Source organism: Magnolia sinica, chromosome 10 (assembly GCF_029962835.1).
Source record: "Magnolia sinica isolate HGM2019 chromosome 10, MsV1, whole genome shotgun sequence".
Lineage (NCBI taxonomy): Eukaryota > Viridiplantae > Streptophyta > Magnoliopsida > Magnoliales > Magnoliaceae > Magnolia > Magnolia sinica.
Window position 1 is genome coordinate 54,240,846 of NC_080582.1, and position 7,604 is coordinate 54,248,449.

Consider the following 7,604-nt stretch of genomic DNA (forward strand, 5'->3'; position numbering starts at 1 on the left):
GTTCATCATTCCATTCCTGCAATTTATGATTGCATTTGAAGTTGATAGGAATGGGCGGCCTAAAATGATGGGAACTTGAGCGCTAGCATTTACACATGGTTCAGTGTCTAGTACAATAAAATCTACAGAGAAGTAGAACTTCTACTCTTGGACTAGTACGTCCTCTAAAATTCTCCTTGGTACCTTAATAGAGCGGTCAACAAGTTGGAGTGTAATCGTGGTTGGTTTAAGCTTGCCTAACCCCATTTATTTGTCAACTGAATAAGGTACTAAGTTGACACTTGCACCCAAATCTAACAAAGCATGCTCAATTTGGAAATTCTCAATAATATAAGGAATAGTGGGACTTCTCGGGTCTTTGTATTTGGGTACAACCCTTTGTTGAATGATAGCGCTCACTTTCTCAGTAAGGAAGGCTTTTTTGTGCACATTTAATTTCTTCTTTACAGTGCACAAGTCCTTGAGATATTTAGCATATGATGGAATTTGTCTAATGACATCAAGCAGAGGAATATTGACAGTAACCTTTTGGAGCACATCCAACACCTCTTGATATTTCATGGGGACAGTTGGATTCTGAAGTCTAGATGGGAATGGAACTAGAGGCTCATATGAGTTAGTCTCTTTATCCTTTTGCTGTTGCTTCTCTTGAACCATAGCTGGTTCATCATTTTCTTGAGACAATGGCTCATCCTCCGGTATTTCTACCGGTTGCATTATTTTGTTATCGACCTCTTTTCCACTTCTCAAGGTAATGATGGCCTTAGCTTGTTCATGATGTGGCTCACTTGGATTTGAGTCTCCAATGAAATGTGTGTTTCGAGGGTTTGGCACAGGTTGAGAAGGAAGGGTACCTTTTTCCCTAACATTTAGTTGAGTCTCAATCGTAACCACAGCTGTCTTTAATTCCTGATTTGATTGGATTAGAGACTGATTCATTTGAGCTTGAGAGTTCATAAATGTAGTCAATGCATCCTCCACAGATGATCACTTTGGCAGGGGCACATATGGTGCATTGTTAGGTGCCCCAAAGAAGTTATTTTATGGAGGCATTTGAGGTGCATTGCACATTAATTTGTGGTCCATTCCTCCAACTAAGATTAGGATGGTTACGCCAATTTGAATTATACGTGTTTCCCATTGTTTGCAGAACTGACCTTTGGTAATTATTTATAGCATTTGCTTGATCATGCTCATGCGTGATATTTTGTACAACTGAGATTATTGGACAATCCATTGTGTCATGGTCTGTACCACCATAAATGCTACAAAAATTACCTAAGAAGGTGTTTGCTTTAACCATATCAACCTTCCTAATTTCTAAGGCTTCGACCTTTCTAGCCAATGCAGCGAATTTTGCATTAAAGTCGTCTTCCTCTCTTAGGACATACATTCCCGCTTTCTCTTTAGGAATGGGTCTAGTTTGGTCTGATTTAGCAAAGACATCTCATGTCTACGTATTCTCTGCTAACATATCTAGAAAATCCCAAGCCTCTTATGATCTTTGTCAAGAAAGGTTCCACCACACATCATCTCTATGAACTGACGGGTATCCATGGTGAGCACCTTTCGGAAAGCATCAATCACGTGCCATGGTTCATAACCATGATGTGGACAAGTAATTAGAATGTCTTTGAAGTGCTCCCAAGCTTGAAAAAATAGTTCATTCCCCTTTTGGGAGAATGACATGATTTCTTGTTTTAGTGCATTTGTTTTGTACTCGGGAAAGAACTTTTTCAAAAACTCTTTATTTAAGGTTGCCATGAAGTGATGGTATTAGGTCTTAGAGAGTTGAGCCATGCTTTGGCCCGATCCTTTAGAGAAAATGAGAATAACCTAAGCTTAATACATCTCTATTACCATTATTTACTTGTAGCGTTGCAATTACTTCCTCAAAGTCCTTGAGGTGCAAGTAGGGGCTTTCAGAATCTAAGCCATGAAATTTAGGAATCAATTGAATCACACCTGGCTTAAAATCAATGTTCCCTATGTGAGCAAGGAAAACTATGCAAGATGGTAAAGTTGATCTCTCAGGGTGAAAATGTTCACGTAAAGTCCATGGTTAGTTTAACACAATCCTATGAACTTCATTTTCATCCTCAAGAGGCGGATTATGTTGATTTTCTCTATTTTGATTTATAGTTGGATCTGGCAGATTTGGATTTGAATTATCAATTGGGTCTACCATGGAATCTAAGTGATGTTGAGTGCCTCTTCTAAGTGAATGATCAAGTCCTGAAACTAGTCCCCCTTCAGAGGAGAGTCGATTGTTTTGATCCCTACTCCAACGGGACATAAACCATCCACACCACACAACAAATACCACTAATTCAAATAGCAAGTATGATACTGTTCACTCCCCAAGTATAGGGTTGTGATGTAGTAATAAACTCGGTGAGACCGAGGTCGAATCCTAAGGGACTGATATCTGTACGTGATCTGAAACTAAGTAGAAATAGAACTAGAATAAGATGAAATCTAAATCAAATGAATTTGATGAATAATTGTGAAATAAATTAATTAAAAACTAATAAAAATAAAGGTGAGAGCTAGGGTGCCAAGGATCCACTTGTAGCAATTGGGAAGCTACCTTGCATAATTCAAGGACACAGCTGGAATCAGAGTCCTATCTTATCCAACTGGTAAGAAGAGATTTGTCAGATCTCTAAACTTCTTATGGATCTAATCATCAACAGATAAGATTGGTGAAGATTTGGAAGTGATCCCGTCACCTAACCATGCCCAGGAGACAATGGCAAACAACAGCGATTTACTAATCTCATGGCCAATCATAAGAGAATTGTGAAAGTTAGGAAGGGTTTCGTCACCCTACCATGCCCATGGGACGATGGTGAACAACGGGTCTTACTAATTTCACAATCTCAATAATGAAAAGCATACTTAAAGCTATCGCAGATCCATACAAACTATTAAAAACTAAAAGTATACCTTCATAATCAAACTAAAATCCAAGAGAATCCATAAAACATGAATTAAAGCAAAACAACTTTCCTAAGCATGCTACAAGCTTCACCTCTTAGCCCTAGCTAAGAGGTTCAGCTAACCATAGACATGATCAACTAAAGTCTCTTAAAACATCAAAAGAAGGAAAAGAAATTAAAGAGGAAAAGGAAAAGGGAAACTCCATGCTGATGGTCGTCCACCCTCTCTCTCTCTCTCTTTCTTTCCACGTCCAAGCTCGCAAGGTGCCTCCATGGCTGCCCTAGATCATCTCCCCTCCCCTCTCTCATGTTTACAACCTCCTTTTATAGTTGCTGGAAGGCTAGAGTAAGTGGCAGAGTCGCAGCAGGAAACAGAGTGTAACTTTTCGCAGCCAAGTTTCAGTGTCTGAAAACTCACCACTTTGCTCGCTCAATTTTCAAAGAAACATCGTCCCTTAGGACGTTTTTGAGTGCTCTACATGATGGACGGTTCGGATTTACCATATGATGAAAGATGGTGGGCCATAACTGCCTGGAAATCCGGATTTTTGCAGATGTGCGAAAGCTTCCGTACCTCTACGCTGTCATGATCGGTGGGCCCCACAGAGGTATTTTTGGGAAAATTCACCCCGTCCATTGGATTTAAGATGAAATTTCAGCCAAGAATGGGTAGTTTTGAACGTCCATTAACACGGCTCAAAGAAGAAATCACGTCAAAAATCAATTTGAACGTTGCAGGGCAGTCCACTTATGGCCTCTGTATCGCGCACGTGTGCTTGCATGGGTACAAACAGTCAGCATAGGTTTGATGTATTCGTGGCCCTCTACACGATGGACGACTTGGATCATCCGTACGGTCACTCTGTGGGGCCTACTAACATCCACAAAACCGACGCCGTCCATCCGTTACGCAGAGCAAAAACGGCAGCTGTCGTTTTGAGAAACAGACGCAGGTCAGCGCCTGCTGACCCGCCTTACTCGGTTCAGCGCGCAGCGGCACGTGTGTACATTATGTACACACGCTGTACATACGGGGCCCATTGTGATGTTTTTGTAAAATCCAATCCATTCATTCAATGAATCTCCCTATTTAAGGCGTTGAGACCAAATTTGAGGCAGCTCCAGATACCAGGTGGGCTCAGAATCAACAGTTTATGGGCTGATCTGTCAGTTGGGGCACTTTCATAGTGATCCGAGGGCTGAAATTTGATATGTATGGTTAATTTATGGCCCTCGGGCCATGTATGAAGTTTTGAGCCAATCAGATGGCGGGAACTATGTGATCTTGCATTATTCACCAATTTCGGGCCTCTTTAACTGAATGACTTGATTTTCTCGGATCTCTAGCATCTAAATTTTTCAGTCTTGGTTCTCTAGAGTGCGTCCCTTGCTCTGGTGACTTTGGAGTGTCAAATCTACGCTTTTAGTGCTATTTTTCAGTCCACGCTCTTGATTACATCTTGCAATTAAAACACATTTAAAATATGAGATTAAGCATTATCATGTACATAAAATCAGGCAATAACTGGGGTCTGATATGTAATATTTGACCCTCAACAGATACTTAAAATAAAAAACTTAACCAACAACCCAGGCGGTAGGGCCGACCATGAGGGTTCAATCCACAAAGCAAAATAAATTAACAACCCAAGTGGTAGGGCCGACCATGAGGGTTCAATCCACAAAGCAAAAATAAATCAACAACCCATGCGGCAGGCCCGACTATGAGGTTTAGTCCAAAAATAAATAAAAAAAAATAAACAGATAAATAAATAAATCAACAAAGTAAAACTAATGCAGAAATTAAACTATGCTAATATGGAAAATAGATTAAGCAGATGATCTTTGTGATCAAACAACAACTGTAGGACAACCATAGCACTTGGGTGAAAAAATTCCAAGCTGGGCAACCTTATGTCATAGTTAGTGCTTGAAAGACCCAACTGAATTTATTTTCAAAGAAAAGGAAAAGAAAAAAAAATCTTCAGAAAATTGGAGGGTTTAGAAGAGAACTTACCTTAGAAAAAACTTATCTTAAATATCTTACACAGATCTGATCTATCTCAGTCTCTCCCCGGCAACGGCACCAAAAACTTGATTGCTTGCCTCCAAGTGCAGAGGTTCGTAAGTAGTATCCCGTGAATACAGAGTCGATCCCAGAGGGAGATGAATTGTGAGAAGAAAAAAATCAAATGCAAAACAAACTAAGTAATAAAAATTAATCTGATGATTTAATTTTGGAATTTTTGAATGGATGTAATTCAACTGAATAAAATAACACCCAACCTTCAAAGTTCCACACATAAGTTAATATTCCAAAATCATGATGACTTGGATAACACAACTATGATCGGAGCACTATAGTCAGCTTAATCGGAAAATAAAATAATTTTAATATTTTAATAAATGATATAAAAGATTAGAAAATAATGGATTTGTACCATTGACATATATTCTCAAGCGCCAGTGATTTTAAGTATTCAATATCTATAGGATAATGAATATTAAAGAAATATAACAGGTTGAGAACCTCTCCTATCTAAGAAATCTGATTGATCTAGGGTAACCCTATCCATCAATGTGAATGTCATATGATGGAAACATATGGATCTCACAAGAGGATAAAAAAACAAAACTTAAATAATAGATAACATGCATACACCATTCTTCTCATCATTAAAACAATTAATCATCATAACTTAAAGAATTATTAAACCCATGTGCTTCCCTTCTAGCTTGGGCTAGAAGGAACTTAAAAAAACATAACTAGAATAGAGAAAGAAAGAAACAAGAAAGAATAAATGCAAATAAAAAAGATCTAAAAGGAAAAAAAAACTTATAAAATCGAAAACCCTTTAAAAATCCTAAATATTGCTCTTGAATGCTTCTAATGATGTTTTAGAATGCCCTAGGAAGCCCTATTTATAAGTAGGGAACTCCAATTTTCGTACAAAGTTGAAAAACCCTAGAAAATGTCTCAAATATATGTATTTTTCCAAAATAGACTTCTCGCTGCATAGTTCATTTAAAACAGACTTCTTGCTGCACATTTTCCAAAATAGACTTCAAAGCTTTAGAATACACTTTTTTAGGACGATTTCTTGATTCTTCACTTCAAATCTTCGATTTTCTTCATTTCTCACTTGGTTTTCTTGGATCTATGGCATGTGAATTCTTCAATCTTGGTCTCCTAAGATCCATCCCTTGCTTTGGTGATTCTTGAGCATCAAATCCATATTTTTTAGCACCCTTTTCAATCCAAGCTCTTAAATTCACCTTGCAACACATACATGAGTAAATTAGAACATTAAGCTGATTCAAGTTCATAAAACCAAGATGTAAATGAGTAAAATTATGCAATATTTGAGTCTCAACAATCATCAATGTCTAAAATCAAGATAATAAATTTTTCATCACTCAGTGTCTTGTAATAGATACAGTGATCATATTCACTTCTGATAAACTTCTAACCCACTATGAAAGAATCAAACTTTTTATTCCACTACCGAGGTGACTATTTCAAGACGCATAACGGCATCTTTAACCTACAAACCTTGTTCTCTAATCAAATTATGGTTAGAGAAAGGGTTTATTAACAAAGTAGACCTCTTGTATGTAATAATTATGTGAGTAGCCATCTAATGAAGAAGTTTTTTTCCAAACATATGACAATAGCTGGTATGCTTCTCATATGAAAATTCCCCCAGCATTAGTTCTGATGCATATTATGGCAGTTGCAAGGGTAGTATTCATTGGTCCAACACATGTGAAATCCATTGCACGTCATTGATTGAGTAATCGTCTGAATTTTTAGCCCAAGCAAAAAGGCCTACTAGCCCACATAGACTAGCGGTCCAAATTACACTGCCCCTTCCTTTCATTAGGTGTGGTTCTCCCCTAAGTTAGATCATGTTGATATATTATACCATGCTCTATAATTAAAACATGAATTGGATGGTAGGCGTTGATTAGAGTAGGAGCTCACGATGGGCCCCACACATGGTGACAGAAAGAAAACAACGGAGGCCCCACCCCACAAAAAGCTCTTGGAAGGTGTATTCATTCTACATCCTCTATGCTTTTTAGACGAACTTCAGAAGATTTCTTCATCCAAGAATCCTCTTCCCTAAGAAATCTCGTTGATTCGAGTACCTGCCTAAATGATTTGCACAGTTGCAAGGCTCTACCACCTCTGAAAGGCTCGACAGTTCCGTTGCTTGGTCGGAAACACAAAGTTACTCTCCTATCGGTCTGACTTCTCTCCGTGAAAGGCGATTCAACCATCAGTGCTCTGACAAACTCTAGAGGAGTAACAAGTAAGAGAATGCAACTTTTATAATATGGAAGATGAAGTCTATAGGTTTGAGGATTGTTGTCACGCCCCAAACTCAGAAACCGAGCTCACAAAATTCTCGATCGCCGAATCTGGCGCCGATAGCCTCCGTAGAACCCCATTCTCGACTCCCAACACCCATTCGTCAGGTTCCGATCCTAGGATGCCACGAGGAAGATTTTCAACATCAATTTGATTCGTAATAAGCATAACCAAAGGCATAACCCACAAACAACAACCAAAAACTCCATCACATTTCCACTATGATCAAAATCTTTACAAGAACAATGAGCATAAAGGGAAATACAATGATGATGAACAAAACTCCA

The 7,604-nt window shown here is 38.5% G+C and overlaps 1 non-coding gene across 1 annotated transcript; it reads left to right on the forward strand.

Moving 5' to 3' along the window:
• Positions 1-1,600: 1,600 nt before the first annotated feature.
• Positions 1,601-1,707, forward strand: LOC131217939 (small nucleolar RNA R71). The gene has a single exon (XR_009157520.1). It is a non-coding gene; the product is annotated as a small nucleolar RNA R71 (small nucleolar RNA).
• The last annotated feature ends 5,897 nt before the right edge of the window (positions 1,708-7,604 follow it).